Here is a 16,712-nt window from a genome sequence, read left to right on the forward strand (position 1 = left end):
TAGGGCCACCATGGGTAACTAAACCCTCTTCTAGGGAGGTGATAAAGCCCTCTCTAGTAAGCATGTTCTAGCCTTAGTTTATTTTGGGGAAAATGATGTATATATGTGATTATTTCACAATCTAGAGTTACACTTGATGTAATGAACCTAATTTCTTATAAATGATTATGATGAATGTATTATCTTGTCTTAGATCATATTTTCTCATGATTGTATGCCTTGCATTTCCATAGTGACATTGGAAATGAGATTATGAAATGGGTTTCTTGGCATGTTGTATGAGAATCTTGATATTGCATAGCTTAGGACCCTCATTTGATGGACTATTCTTGACTCTTGACTTCATGTGCTCCTATCATGTGATTAAAGGCTTGATAGTCTCTAACTTAGTAAGCATGTCCAAGGCTACACACTAGTTTAGGTAGTTCAAACATGTGCATCTTTGATAGGTTATACTTGCCATTGATTTCATGAATTTCTTGAAGGAATGTAGCAATTTTGGTTGTAGCATTCCATGGTCACATATTTATGTTGTTTCCCCAATTTAGCTCTAATCTAGCATGTGTTTAGGGATGGAGCGGATTCATTTCCTTAGGCTTCTCTACTTGTATTCTATCTCTTTACTTCCTAGCACATTACTATTTTATGCATTCTAAGTTCTAAGTTTAAGTGACAAACAAACAAAACCCTTTATAAACCCCCCCCCCCCCCCCTTATCATTCTAAGGATGATTCTAGACTCTTAGGTTGCCATAGACTAGCGCAGTCCCAGTGGTTTGACTTACCCGACCAATAACCCTATTTTACAATGATTCGTGCTATTGCGAAGGTTGATGTTTAATTGACCAACAGATCAGCATACAATCCAAACATCCAACAGTTGATAAAACAGACTATAAATATAAATATCAACTAATCCATAAATCCTAAATTGATAATAGAAATATTAAATTTAAACATCAATTGTTTCATACTAAGCGTGATAAAGTTTTATAAATTAACAAGCTTATTGATACTACTTTCCCAGGTCCAATAATTGATGATTCATATCATACATGTAAACATCATTTAATCCCTACTAGGCATGATAGAGAACAGAGATATATATATATTAACATGCAGATTTAAACCAACTCCAACAAACTCTAACAATTGACAGTACATCCAGTATATGTAACTATCAATTTATCCACAACAAGCAAACTATAGATCTGTAAATTCGCAGGCTTATACGAGATTACTGAAACATGATAACTGTATTCACATTATTGAGAATTGCTATCCTAAGATTTAGCAATTTAAAACCTTTTACATCCGAAAACCATAAAGTAATTTATTTAAAAATTACCTACTAATCAAGTATAAAACTCAGTTAGTTTATTTTGCATTAGCCTGCTCTTTGAAGTTTTAATAAGCCTTAGAACATCTCTAAACACTCCAATATAGCTTCTACCTGAATCTAAAAACCCCAAAATCCAAGCACCGTAGCCAAAACAGTCACCGAAAAGCTGAAAAATTAAAAAGAATTCGAGGGAGCATGCTCCCTCAAAGAGGGAGCCACCTCCCTAGTGCATGAAGCCGGCTCCCTCCTTGAGGGAGCTTGCTCCAAAGGTCCTAGAGCCGGCTCCCTACCAACGGGAGCCGGCTCTCCTCCTGTTCCCTCTTCGTCTTTAAGTCCGGTGACTTTCTAGACGTCTGTCCTCCATTCCTAGGGTTCCAAGGTGTCTAAACTAGGTTCCAGTATGTTCAAGAGGCAATTAAATTCTTTATACAATTATCAACATCAACTTAAACACGCATTATGCACAAAGAATTTAAACCGAGCAGTTTACCATTCATAATCACCTACTATTTAAAGCAACTCAACCATGCAAACAGATTAATTTTAGTTTTTCCCCAATGTGATACTGACTAATTAAACTCTTTATACATCAATTTACATGAATTAAAACAGAAGTTACGCAAGGAAGAATTTAAAACAAACAATAAACAACTTATAAACACGTCCAGTTTTAAGCATCTCAAACATGCAATCCAGTTTAATTTTAATCTTTATTTATTCCTAAAGTTGTATTAGTCATGTAAAGAACACGAGCCAAAGGGAAAGAGTTAGGATTAGAACTTTGTGATACCCCTCGTTTCTAGAGCCACGGGTGATCAAGTCCGAGCACAGATCCGAGGGATACCAAACAATCAATATGTAACCAAACAAGAATAAAACTGAATTAAGAATAAAATAATAATGCGCTGGAAGAAACTAAAATAAAAATCCTCGAAACTTAAATAATAAATTAATATAATTTAAATCCGTACAACTCGGGAATCCACCTAGTGGACCCCTAATTCCAAAACTTTAAATAAATTTATAGAATTAAAATCCAAAACCAAAATAGAAAGGAAATCCTATGTAACCGGAAGAGTGAGTGTCTGTATCTGCATCAACACAATCAAACTCTAAGCCTGTTACTGTCGAATACCTGAAAAAAAAAGAAGTGGGTCAGGCCCACATGCAAGTTCCAATCTACTACAATCCATACATAAACCCGATACGCAGATACATCCTTGATAGCTCGGCAATATCTACTATAGTCCATATATATATATACACACTATAGGATGCTCACTAGCCTATAACATAGTTCAGCCTGAGTAGAAGGTAACATATAACACATGCTTTTCAGCGGCCAAGTACCTAGACCTACCAAGGAACATTAGCTATATCTAGCTACCCAACCTTTGCAATATACGCACCCTAATCGTGATCAGGAGACTCAAGCTCGTATCACGGTACCATAAATATATATATAAATTCCTTCCTAGTACAGAAAGATAAAACAAATATCTATTATGTCGTTCAACTGTTTTAGTTGACAAGACATGCATCCATGTAGGATTTAACTGTTTTAGTTAATCCATTCCTTATGTATGAAGGGGTAGGACTTAGCATTTTGATCTAATCCATCCCTAATATGTCACCGTCCCATACTGGTACATATAATGCAAATGATCCTTGAATGATGCAACATTTTATGCAGTTCATCAAATCATATCCACGTAATCCAAATAGTTGATATACAGAATTTAAATAGTTCATCAACTTGAAAATTCAGAATCCATCCATATAATTAACGAGACAAAGTTTAATAGTTCATCAAGTTAAGGTCCAGTATCCATCCATGTCATTGAAAATTTAATTCATTTAATTAAATTTCAACTAACCCATAGTACAGTCCAGCAATTGACAATATTAACAATAGTAAGAGTCAATTATAAAGCTGAGAATGACAAACTATAACTCAGAAAATCCACACTACTAACCAATAGTTGCTGAAACATATGGAAAAGTTTAACCATTAAAATAACAATCTCAATTTAATTATTGAAACCTAATTTATTAGTTCCTTAATTAAAATCCAACCTATGCACAAATAAGGTCCAAAAGATACATAACCCTATTCTGTATCTAACATAGATTTCAAAACCATCCTCCAGTCATCTAAGTTGCTAAATTAAATTCACACAATTAGATACTTTACAATCGCCAACAAAGTGCATCATTACTTAAAACTCCTACACTATGAAAACCCTTAGCATATTAGGATAAATTATGCATTGTGGGTCCTAATATAGCATAATATCATGTTTAGATTCCATGCAACAGTCCGTTAAATTTTTAAAACAAAACTTAGTGCACTAATCCTCCCTATCCGCTAGCGGCGTATAAAGTCGCTTATTTTTACATTGTTTATTCCATTTGCCCTACGGACCAAAATATACAATTAGAGGAACTAAAATCCCTTGAAATTACTTTTAGAATCCTCATTCTAGTCCCTGAAACCATTTAAAATTTCAAACATGGCCCAAACAATGCCCAAACAGCTCAAGAATGCATCCAAACGTGACTTAACCAAGGGAGCCTGCTCTAAAATCAAAGAGCAGGCTCTTTCTCACTTAGAGCCAGCTCCCTAACCCCTTGGAGCCGGCTCTTTGAAGGTGGAGATGGCTCCCACAAATCTGGAGCCTTCTCCTCCCACTTTGAGCCTTCTCCACTCCTTTGCTTCACCTTCTTCTTCCACAGTGATCTTCAACCTTCTGTTCCTAGTTTTTTCTAAAGTTTTTAGAGTTCAAACAAGGTCTAAACAGCCGTAGATATTCTTTGAATTCCATTATAAATTGATTTACAGAGGTTTAAATCCAAATCGAAGTAGTCTATACAAGGAAGCAAACAAAGTTATACACAAAACGTAGAACAGATTTCAATTTCATTCATTAAGCATAAACACTCGTTTTAAAGTTTATTACATCCCTGGAGTCTATTTAGAATGCACAGAACACAAGTTTATAGGAAAGGAATAGACTGAAACTTGCCTCACGATTCCAGTTTGGAACCTTAAGCGTCGTCTCTAAGTTTCAGAATTCTCCAAGTCTGTGTCCCCTCTGCTCTGCTCACAGTTCCCTTCCTCTATTGCTTCTTGGTTCCATCCAGAAGCAACCCCTCTATTCTTCCTCCAGTCTTCCTCCTTTAGCCTCACAGAAAATCACCCGAGACCCTTTATGTTTCTCTCAAGACCAGTCTGGAGCCTCTGTTTTCCTTCTCATAAATATTACGTGAGTTGGATTGTTCCCAACCCTAGCAGACTTAAAAGAAAAATATATATAGACGTCCCAAACCCTAATCTACGTAACTCTATATTTGCTGGGTTTAATTTAAAACCTAATATAAGCCTGCGTCCATACTATAAAAAAAAAAACCCTAATCCTATAACATATACAAGACCAAATAAAACAATTATTTAGACAACTAAATAATTAAAATTAAACAATTACTTTAAAACAAATACACTATTAAAATTTAACAATTACTTTAAAACAAATAAACAAGTAATTTAGAATCAAGAACAAATACACAATTAATTTAAAATAAAGAAACAATTAAACAATTACGCAAATGAGCACATAAATCACATAATGAAATAAAAATGCAATAAAATCAAATTTAAATTCCCATTGTATCCTTTTGAAAACTAGGGGTATTACATTCTTCCCTCCTAACAAAAAGAATTCCGTCCTCGGAACTCACGAAACTCTGAACTAATGCCCTTGCAAAATTCATTTCTGTTTTCATGTGGCACAGCCTCTTGAGATGAGCCCCACCAAATTCCAACATGTCTAACCATGTACTAAGTGTTTATGTATAAGCAATAGCATAAATGTACAACTCTTAGGTTGTATCGATCAACGATCCAATCTTACCCAATAGTTAACGAAGGGTAACCATCCCTGTTCCTCCAAGTTCCATAGAACAGACGCATAAAATTCCCATGCATCCAGCGCTAGTTATTTAGTAACGCTAAACAATAGGCTACAGCCTAACTCGAGAAACAACATCCTGAAAAAGTCAGTGTAATACATAAAACTGACCTTCCTCAAAAAACATTGTTTCCAATACGAAAGTCCTCCCAACAACCATTTCCTGATAGAAAACGCTCATGTACGAGTTCAACTAGCTACTAAATCCGACTGTCGCCTCCAAACCGTGAGCACTCATTACCAAAAGAGAGCATGGTTCTCCAATGTATCCTTACATAAAGTCAAGGTCTTATTAGATAACCTCGCTTCCATGTTGGACCAACCAGTAAGAGATCGACACAACCCGATTATCTAAAATCCCAAACATTGTCGCACGAACCTCCTTGTGCCAACAATAGCACAGATAATATCTGAAACGGTATGTAACGCTTTCAATTACCCATATCATCCTAGGATATATATTCTAAGCATATTTGCCATGATTAAATAGAATATCACGATCCAATTTCCCGTCTAGAGATGCGAAGCATAGTTGTTGCTCCAACACCTTCAGAAAGCTCCTTTGACATAGCACCGGTTATCTTCCATATTGAATAACCACATGCTATAACTCCGTTATCAGCGCAATGTACAACTGATAAGAAATGCCAAAGTAACCTCCACTAAAGTGTAGTCCACAAGCAAACTTGATCTATCCACTACTCTTAAACCATATGGAATTAAAATTCCAACAAATGTCAGTAATTTCTACCAACCATCCCCTCCTGATTAGTCCTACTCCCATTTCGATATAAGAAAGGACTAAAACCTCCAGTGATATCCAAGTATCAATTTTCCACCTTACTAACAGATGATACTCTTGGAGACAGTTATGTACATGTCCCTATCCGTACCGCACCAAAACTAACATTATATGTCGGGATGCAAACCATAACCAGTTGACTGCACCGTAAAATTTATGAATTTTACAGCTCAGTCACTCCAACCTTCCTAGAAGCAGAAAGATAACTACCAATCTTCCTTCAGTTCCTTAAACTCATCTGAGTAAGGTACTACCTCCTGTGGGGTCAGCTCATATATTCTAAGTTAACCACTTCCATTTCCCTGGTAACAGCAGGTGTTATAATTTCCATATGTTAAACCATAACGGATTGTGCAATAACCACCGAAGGTTCAATCACCATACCGGCTGATAAGATCATCCTCTTCCCTATTACTTCCACCAAACGAAGTTTAACGCAAAGTGTGAATCACCACATCTATCCATCTAAGTCGTCTCGTGATCCGCGCTATTCGTAGGAACTGATATCTTACTAGTTCCCAAAATAGACAAAATAAAACTGATTTAATTTTATCAGTCAACGATCTCCCAACCAGAATCCTGACCCTTGTGTAGAATCAGTAATCTCTCATCTAGATCCGTGGAAACTACTCTGTCAGTCCTGCTCTAGCATGAGAAGTGGCCGCAAGGATCTAATGATCTCTGATGGTCCATCTAGATTATTTACCAAACATCAGACTTTGAGGCAGATATTAGATGTTCGGTCTCATCTTCAAGTCTTTGACATCTTACTTTTCGAACACAAATAAGTGTCTATTAGACATCCCATTTAACTGCAACCGCATATGGAAATCTTTTCATCCTCCAAATAGTCAAAAATTCCCGAGCAACTACTTGTTGCGAACGGTAACCTAAAAAAAATAAAATTTCCATATTATTTGTGCAAATGAGTGACTCTGCCTCCTCCTTGATATGCATCGCCAGCACCTCCTCCTAATGACACCCCCTGATGAGAATAAAATTCTTGATTAAGAATTGACTAATGACTAGTAAATTCGTCTATTATCCTCAGTCAGTGTCATTCCAATAAGTACTTAAACCAGTACCAAAATCCTCTTACTGACTTAGGAACACTTGTTTAAAATTTTCCTAGAAGATATTCAACCAAGCCAGTTCCTCCGATAAACCAGCATGACGTTACAGCTTACCAAATGAATCTATATCATTTGACTCAAATTGCTGGTTTTCTTATCCCATCCTAAACATATACTATAACCACGCATGTCTAGGTTCATTAGATTGGCTAAAGTTAGATATACTAACCAAATCCTATGATCACATGCCTACAATCCTAGCGTAATTAACGTTATTCCTCCAAAACGGTAGTTAACTGATCACTCACTTGTGTCCCCAACTAAACCATAATACCAATCCTGAATACTTGACAAAAAAAAAAAAAAAAAAAAACACATAAAGCACACACAATAAAACACAATAAACCCCTACGTAAAACATCGTTCCTCCTAGCAAAGAAAATCTCTTTTAAAAATCAACTTTACCCGATTGGTTCACAATCTCCTTTCTACAGTTTCGGAGGTAATCATCCAACCTCGAAACATATCTCAAAACCAACTCCATTTGCCTCAACAAATGCCAAAGGCTTAACCTTCATCCTCCTTATACATAAGACACAAACCGTCTAATGTAGCTGTATAAAGCAACTTAGATCGTCAAAACCTAATCCCCATACTCCCCGGAACGTGCTATATAATCTTTGCTTCGTTCTGAGAAGAACTTCATCCGATTCCCAAACCCCTGAAGAGTTCCCTTTATCTACCTCATTTAAAGGTAATACACAAGGTTAACTATCCACCTCAACCCTATGAGTATCGTTCACTATACTATTAGCGAACAAGATCACTTTCACGTGGTCCTTGATTTTCAACATTTAATACCCTCTTTCTTGGGTTTGTTGAAATCTCCTCCACTAGAATCCTCTTTGGACTCCTATTCCTCGGTTGTCTCCTTTATGAGAATAACTAAAATCGTGTTAGTCCCTTTATACGGGGACCTAAAACACACTCCTATATCCCTCATTGGCTTATACTTCTAAAAGTAGTGCCAACCGGAACTAAACCTTAAATCCCAAGTTCTGCTTCTGATAGAGAACTCGATAACGTACTCCTCTACTCCTTCGGTCTGATTTGCTGTCGCCGCAGACCCCATCCTCCTTCTAGTGTCAGCCATTCCATAATTATGGAATATAATTGACATCAGGAGCTCCTCCTCATGAACCGTAAAAGAGTACAACGAACCCTAATATGGCTCTAAGTTTTTAAGACACGCAACGCGGAAGACTTCTAATAAAAGACACTCTTAAGGACACTAGAACCTGGAGTGCTCTGATACCAACTGTGATACCCCTCGTTTCTAGAGCCACGGGTGATCAAGTCCGAGCACAGATCCGAGGGATACCAAACAATCAATATATAACCAAGCAAGAATAAAACTGAATTAAGAATAAAATAATAATGCGCTGGAAGAAACTAAAATGAAAATCCTCGAACCTTAAATAATAAATTAATATAATTTAAATCCGTACAACTCGGGAATCCACCTAGTGGACCCCTAATTCCAAAACTTTAAATAAATTTACAGAATTAAAATCCAAAACCAAAATAGAAAGGAAATCCTATGTAACCGGAAGAGTGAGTGTCTGTATCTGCATCAACACAATCAAACTTTAAGCCTGTTACTGGCGAATACCTAAAAAAAAGAAGTGGGTCAGGCCCACATGCAAGTTCCAATCTACTACAATCCGTACATAAACCCGATACGCAGATACATCCTTGATAGCTCGGCAATATCTACTATAGTCCATATATATATATACACACTATAGGATGCTCACTAGCCTATAACATAGTTCAGCCTGAGTAAAAGGTGACATATAAAACACGCTTTCAGCGGCCAATTACCTAGACCTACCAGGGAACATTAGCTATATCTAGCTACCCAACCTTTGCAATATACGCACCCTAACCGTGATCAGGAGACTCAAGCTCGTCTCACGGTACCATAAATATATATATAAATTCCTTCCTAGTGCAGAAAGATAAAACAAATATCCATTATGTCGCTCAACTGTTTTAGTTGACAGGACATGCATCCATGTAGGATTTAACTGTTTTAGTTAATCCATTCCTTATGTATAAAGGGGTAGGACTTAGCATTTTGATCTAATCCATCCCTAATATGTCACCGTCCCATACTGGTACATATAATGCAAATGATCCTTGAATGATGCAACATTTTATACAGTTCATCAAATCATATCCACGTAATCCAAATAGTTGATATACAGAATTTAAATAGTTCATCAACTTAAAAATTCAGAATCCATCCATATAATTAACGAGACAAAGTTTAATAGTTCATCAAGTTAAGGTCCAGCATCCATCCATGTCATTGAAAATTTAATTCATTTAATTAAATTTCAACTAACCCATAGTACAGTCCAGCAGTTAACAATATTAACAATAGTAAGAGTCAATTATAAAGCTGAGAATGACAAACTATAACTCAGAAAATCCACACTACTAACCAATAGTTGCTGAAACACATAGAACAGTTTAACCATTAAAATAACAATCTCAATTTAATTATTGAAACCTAATTTATTAGTTCCTTAATTAAAATCCAACCTATGCACAAATAAGGTCCAAAAGATACATAACCCTATTCTGTATCTAACATAGATTTCAAAACCATCCTCCAGTCATCTAAGTTGCTAAATTAAATTCACACAATTAAATACTTTACAATCGCCAACAAAGTGCGTCATTACTTAAAACTCCTACACTATGAAAACCCTTAGCATATTAGGATAAATTATGCATTGTGGGTCCTAATATAGCATAATATCATGTTTAGATTCCATGCAACAGTCCGTTAAATTTTTAAAACAAAACTTAGTGCACTAGTCCTTCCTATCCGCTAGCGGCGTATAAAGTCGCTTATTTTTACACTGTTTATTCCATTTTCTCTACGGACCAAAATATACAATTAGAGGAACTAAAATCCCTTGAAATTACTTTTAGAATCCTCATTCCAGTCCCTGAAACCATTTAGAATTTCAAACATGGCCCAAACAGCTCAAGAATGCATCCAAACGTGACTTAACCAAGGGAGCCTGCTCTAAAATCAAAGAGCAGGCTCTTTCTCACTTAGAGCTGGCTCCCTAACCCCTTAGAGCCGGCTCTTTGAAGGTGGAGACGGCTCCCACAAATCTGGAGCCTTCTCCTCCCACTTTGAGCCTTCTCCACTCCTTTGCTTCACCTTTTTCTTCCACGGTGATCTTCAACCTTCTATTCCTAGTTTTTTCTAAAGTTTTTAGAGTTCAAACAAGGTCTAAACAGCCCTAGAAATTCTTTGAATTCCATTATAAATTGATTTACAGAGGTTTAAATCCAAATCAAAGTAGTCTATACAAAGAAGCAAACAAAGTTATACACAAAACGTAGAACAGATTTCAATTTCATTCATTACGCATAAACACTTGTTTTAAAGTTTATTACATCCCTGGAGTCTATTTAGAATGCACAGAACACAAGTTTATAGGAAAGGAATAGACTAAAACTTGCCTCACGATTCCAGTTTGAAACCTTAAGCGTCGTCTCTAAGTTTCAGAATTCTCCAAGTCTGTTTCCCCTCTGCTCTGCTCACAGTTCCCTTCCTCTATTGCTTTTTGGTTCCATCTAGAAACAACCCCTCTATTCTTCCTCCAGTCTTCCTCCTTTAGCCTCACAAAAAATCACCCGAGACCCTCTATGTTTCTCTCAAGACCAATCTAAAGCCTCTATTTTCCTTCTCATAAATATTACGTGAGTAGGATTGTTCCCAACCCTAGCAGACTTAAAAGAAAAATATATATAGATGTCCCAAACCCTAATCTACGTAACTCTATATTTACTGGGTTTAATTTAAAACCTAATATAAGTCTGCGTTCATACTATATAAAAAAAACCCTAATCCTATAACATATACAAGACCAAATAAAATAATTAATTTAGACAACTAAATAATTAAAATTAAACAATTACTTTAAAACAAATACACTATTAAAATTAAACAATTACTTTAAAACAAATAAACAAGTAATTTAGAATCAAGAACAAATACACAATTACTTTAAAATAAAGAAACAATTAAACAATTATGCAAATGAGCACATAAATCACATAATGAAATAAAAATGCAATAAAATCAAATTTAAATTTCCATTGTATCCTTTTGAAAACTAGGGGTATTACAAACTTGCCTTTAGGTCTCAATCCAAAACCTTGTACCGTCGTCTTCTTAAATTCTCCGGCGAACTCCGACTACTGTAAACCTTCCTCTATTCTCTTTCTGCCTCCACTGTCATGAATAGGGTTCTAAAACCCTAGGCATAACTTAATACATATATTTATAGGCCACCCTTAAACCTAAGCCTAAGTGTAATATGAGATGGAGAACTAAGTCGGCTACAACGTGAAGAAAAAATAAAACAAAACCCTAAATTTCAATTAACGCATTTAACCTACTCACACAATTACGCCAATGAAAGAAAATACCAATAATCCAATTAACGTAATTACAGAAAAATAAAATACAATTTTACAATTAATTAATTCACATAACTACCATTAAATAAAACAATTCACTTAAATAAAACAAGTCATCAATAGATGCAAATAACCATGCCAATAAATAATTAAACAATTAAAAATGCAATTTAAACAATAAATTAAATACCAGGACTATCCTTTTGAAATTAGGAGTATTACATACATACTCGCAAAATTAAATTGCATAAATTAAATAATACCTTAGCACTAAGCACACAGTACACATAAAGTAAATGAAACATGCCACCTATCACATAGGGGTCAAATAAACGACAACACGCTATACACCACTAATGGTACTAGCATACTAAACGGATACCGTAAATGAAAATACACTATCTACGTCCACATACAACTACCACATAGTCATATATCCTAAATATGTTTCTAAGGCATGCCCTAAAATAATGGCTCATAAACATGTAAAAAAATGATCATACAAATGGCAAGTTCGTAAAATCAAAAGAAATGAATGGAATGTCTCTCAAAAGACACCACGTAGAAAACGTACAACTGAACCTGGATGAGTCCAATCTCTCACTACGAGGAAAGGAACCATCCCCCAAACGACCACTAAGGTTCCCGAAACAAGGAGTCTACTAGTCCTTCCTAAGACTAGCCCTTAACTATGGTGGAATCCTAACGCCACACAAAATGAAATAACGATGCAATGGATAGTTCCAACACTAGCCATTAAGAGACATTAATAGAGAACTCAACTCAAGATGCCAACAAGTTCAATGAGAACTGGACAGGATCCTAACGGAACCCTAAAATGACACGGGAGAGTAATTAATTGCACCAATGCAATTAATTACACGAAACTGCCCACATCCCCACTGTAGCTCGTAAGAGCTACCCAAGGCAACCCAAGAAGGATCCTAAGTCAATATACCTATCCAAATCCCTAATCATCATTCTAAGAAGATGTGACACGAGGACTCCGATACCCCTCGGATCCGAAACACGGGTTGATCAGGCCCAGGCCCAAACCCAAGAGAAATATCAAACAATTAATATTTAATGAACACAGAATACAAGTTGAAATAATAAGAAAATAAATAAAAAATGGCTGAAAAGAATTCTAATTGAAAACCCTCAAAATATAATTGTTCAAATCCATTAATCCAAAACCTCCAACTATTTAACAACTCGGGAATCCATCTAGTGGACCCCTAATAAAAAAAATCACAACTGTAAAATAAAATAACTGTAATCAAAATCCAAAGCTAACAAGGAAGCCGTCCTACGTAGTAGGTGGAATAGAAGTCTATATCTACTCTGCACGACCAAGCTCTAACCCTGGAACTGACAAGCACCTGAAATATAAGAGAGTGGGTCAGGCCCACATGCAAGTCCTATTCTACTACAATCCAAATAGGAATCCGATACGCAGATACATCCTAGATAGACTCAAAAAATATCTAGAGTAGTCCATATATGTTTAAGTACACACTATAGGACGCTCACTAATCCAATAGGTTTGTCTCAGACTGAGTAGAGATACCATGCAAATCGCACATAATGTAGTCATGTGTACCTAGACCTACCAAGGAATAGCACCTACTATCCAGTTATCCATCCTAGGTGATATACGTACCCTAACCATGGTCCTGAGACTCAAGCTCATACCGTGGCACCATATCATAAATATATAAAGTCTGCATACTCCTAATACAAAATATCATCCATCTGTATAGTGGTCTGATTTATGTAAAACAATCCATCCTAAAACCAAGGTAAGTCATTCAATTATTTTATTAACATGACACAAATATGAGTAGGATTTAACCTTTGAGGTTAATCCATACCCCAATCCAAATTAGGTAGGACTTAGTATTTGAACTAATCCATCCCTAGTATGCCACCGTCCCATACCGGTGCATACAATCCACAACATCCATATAATTGACAGAATTTAATATCATAACTCAGCTATTAAAATCCAACACATAAATCCATGTAATTGACAGAACATAGTTTAATAGTTCAGCAATTAATAACAAAAACAATAATCCATGCAATTGCAGAACAGAGTTTAATAGTTCAACAGCTAATCCAAAGTATGCATAGATCAAGCCTGACAAATAAATGGCCCTATTATGCATCCAAAACAAGATTTATAATCATGCTATAATCCGTTAAATCGCCAAATTAAAATTAAGCAACTAATTTCCTTCCAGCGTTAACAGCATGCAAAGTTATTTAAACTTCCCTACTAATACATCCGTTAGCATAAAGACTTTAATTATGCACATCAAAAAGACTGATTTAATCTCCATAGCAAAATTAAACTATTTAACCTCAAGTTTTTTTAGAAAAATTAAAACAGTTTATTACACATCCACTAACTAACTTTTTAGTTAATTAAATCCCATGCTTAGCATATCTAGGTATATTATGCAATCCAGTAAGTTATTGGGCTAATTTACATACTCTGAGATTAATAAAATAACCCCAAACGTATTCTACATGAATAACACAACACTGGACCAAATTGTTGACAAATTTCCCAAACCAGTTGATGTTTTCTCTCTAGGTGTCAACCGGTTTACACAAACCGGTCGATCTAAAGTTTCCAAGTGTCAACCGGTTTACCTAAACCGGTTGATGTAAAGTTTCCAAGTGTCAACCGGTTTACACAAACCGGTTGATGTAAAATTTCAGATGTCAACTGGTTTCTCTAAACCGGTTGACATCTAGCCTATAAACGTCAACGTGAAGCCTCGTAGTATGTCTCTTCTCCGACTCTGATGACTCTGTTCTCCTCCATTAAGGTTACTAATGGTACAGTTTTACGTCCTAATCAACCCTAAACATTATTTTGGTTCTTTATACATAATTTAAGCAAGTTAAAATCATAAAACATGCAATAAACTTTAAACATATACACATAGAATTAACATACTGCAATTCAAGTTTTAACATGTATACATGGTTGATTTTAATAACTTAAATTTCCTGGAGTTTCCCTAGGCATGCAAAGAACACAAATTAAAGGGAAAGAGTGGAACAGAGACTTGCCTTGAGTTTCAGTTTTGAAACTCTAATCCACCATCTCTGAATTTTTCGACGAAATCCTCTATTGTTATTCCACCTCTGTTGCTCTTGGTTTCACCTACGAGCAACCTCTCTTTCCTCCTCTTTGGTCCAACCTAGCCTTCCTCTCCTATCTCTCTCTGTTTCTCTCTGTATCTCACTCTCTCTATTTTACAGAAATTACAGTTTAAGTTATCTCCGGCCCTAAACCACAGTAATGTCATATTTATAGGCTCAGAATAATAAACCCTAATCCATGTGTAACTAGAGAATCTAACTAAAACTCTAGTCGGCCCAACCATGAAACCTAAAACCCTACATCCTCCTCTTAACTTATTTATATAACTAAATTACCAACTTAAATCCATTAGCGTAATTAATACCCATAAGTAAAAAAACAATCATTTAAAACACTTAATTCAATAATTCAGATAATTAAAACCATAATTCAATAATTCCGATAATTAACCACAATTTAATAATTTAGATAATTAAAACAATAATTCAATAATTCAGATAATTAAAATAATAATTCAATAAGTAAACAAATAACCATTTAAACAAGCACCTAAATAAATTGCAATAAAAGAAAAAAAAAAATTTAAAATGCCGAGACTATCTTTTTAAAATTAGGGGTATTACATTTTTCTCCCCTAACAAAAGGAATTTCGGCCTCGGAATTCGCTCTTACCTTCTTCCAATATTTTAGGAAACTGCGAGCGAATGGCATCCTCTCATTCCCAAGTAAACTCAGCCTCATTGTGATGACTCCACTGAACACGTACCAAAGGAATAACCTTATTACGAAGGATTTGATCCCGACGGTCGACAATACGATACGGTGGCTCCAAATAAGTTACATCCGGCTACAACTCAATCTCCCCAACATCGATATGTTGATATCGATCCTCATCTCGTAGAAATTTTCGCAACATGGAACACGTTGTGGACGCGATCCAAATTATCCAGAAGTGCCAACCGATAAGAGACAGCTCTAACTCGATCCGTAATCATGAATGGACCAACAAACCACGATGATAACTTCCCTTTCTTCCCAAAGCGCATTACTCCTTTCATAAGAGACACCTTGAGTAGAACCTGATCCCCAACCTGAAACTCCAATGCACGAGTACGATGATCTGCATAACTCTTTTTTCGACTTTAGGCAGTGCGCATGCACTCCCTAATAAGAGCAATCTTCTCAGAAGTATCATTAATAAACGCAGGACCCAAGAATCTATTCTCGCCAACCTCTAACCAACAAACAGGTAAACGACACAGTCAGCCATACAATGCCTCAAATGGTGCCATCCCAATAGTCTTCTGGAAACTATTGTTATACGCAAACTGCACAAGTGGCAAATAATCCTCCCAGTGGCCCTTGAAATCAAAAACACACGACCGAAGTATATCCTCCATGATCTGATTAACCCTCTCAGTCTGTCCATCAGTCTAAGGATGATAAGCAGTACTAAGGTGTAATTCGGTACCTAAAGCTTGCTGAAAACTCTTCCAGAACCCTGACACAAAGGTCGAATCCCTATCTGATATAATACACAATGGAATGCCATGCAACTTCACAATCTCTTAAATGTAAAGTCTCGCCAACTGCTCCGAAGTGAAGTCAGTGCGAATAGGCAAGAAATGAGCTGATTTCGTCAATCTGTCCACGATAACCCAAATAGAATTGTGATCCTTGAAGGAATTTGGCAATCCCTCCACGAAATCCATAGAGATGCTCTCCCATTTCCACTTCGGTATCGGCAGTGGCTGTAAAGCTCCTGGCAGCCTCTGATGATCAATCTTGACCATCTGACAAGTACTACATCGTGAGACAAATATAGCAATGTCCTTTTTCATACCTGCCTACCAAAACTGCCGCTTCATATCCTGATACATCTTGTCCCCTCCTGG

This window comes from Cornus florida, unplaced genomic scaffold (assembly GCF_030987335.1).
Source record: "Cornus florida cultivar Cherokee Brave unplaced genomic scaffold, ASM3098733v1 CherokeeBrave_3.0.0_Hap2_Chr05, whole genome shotgun sequence".
Lineage (NCBI taxonomy): Eukaryota > Viridiplantae > Streptophyta > Magnoliopsida > Cornales > Cornaceae > Cornus > Cornus florida.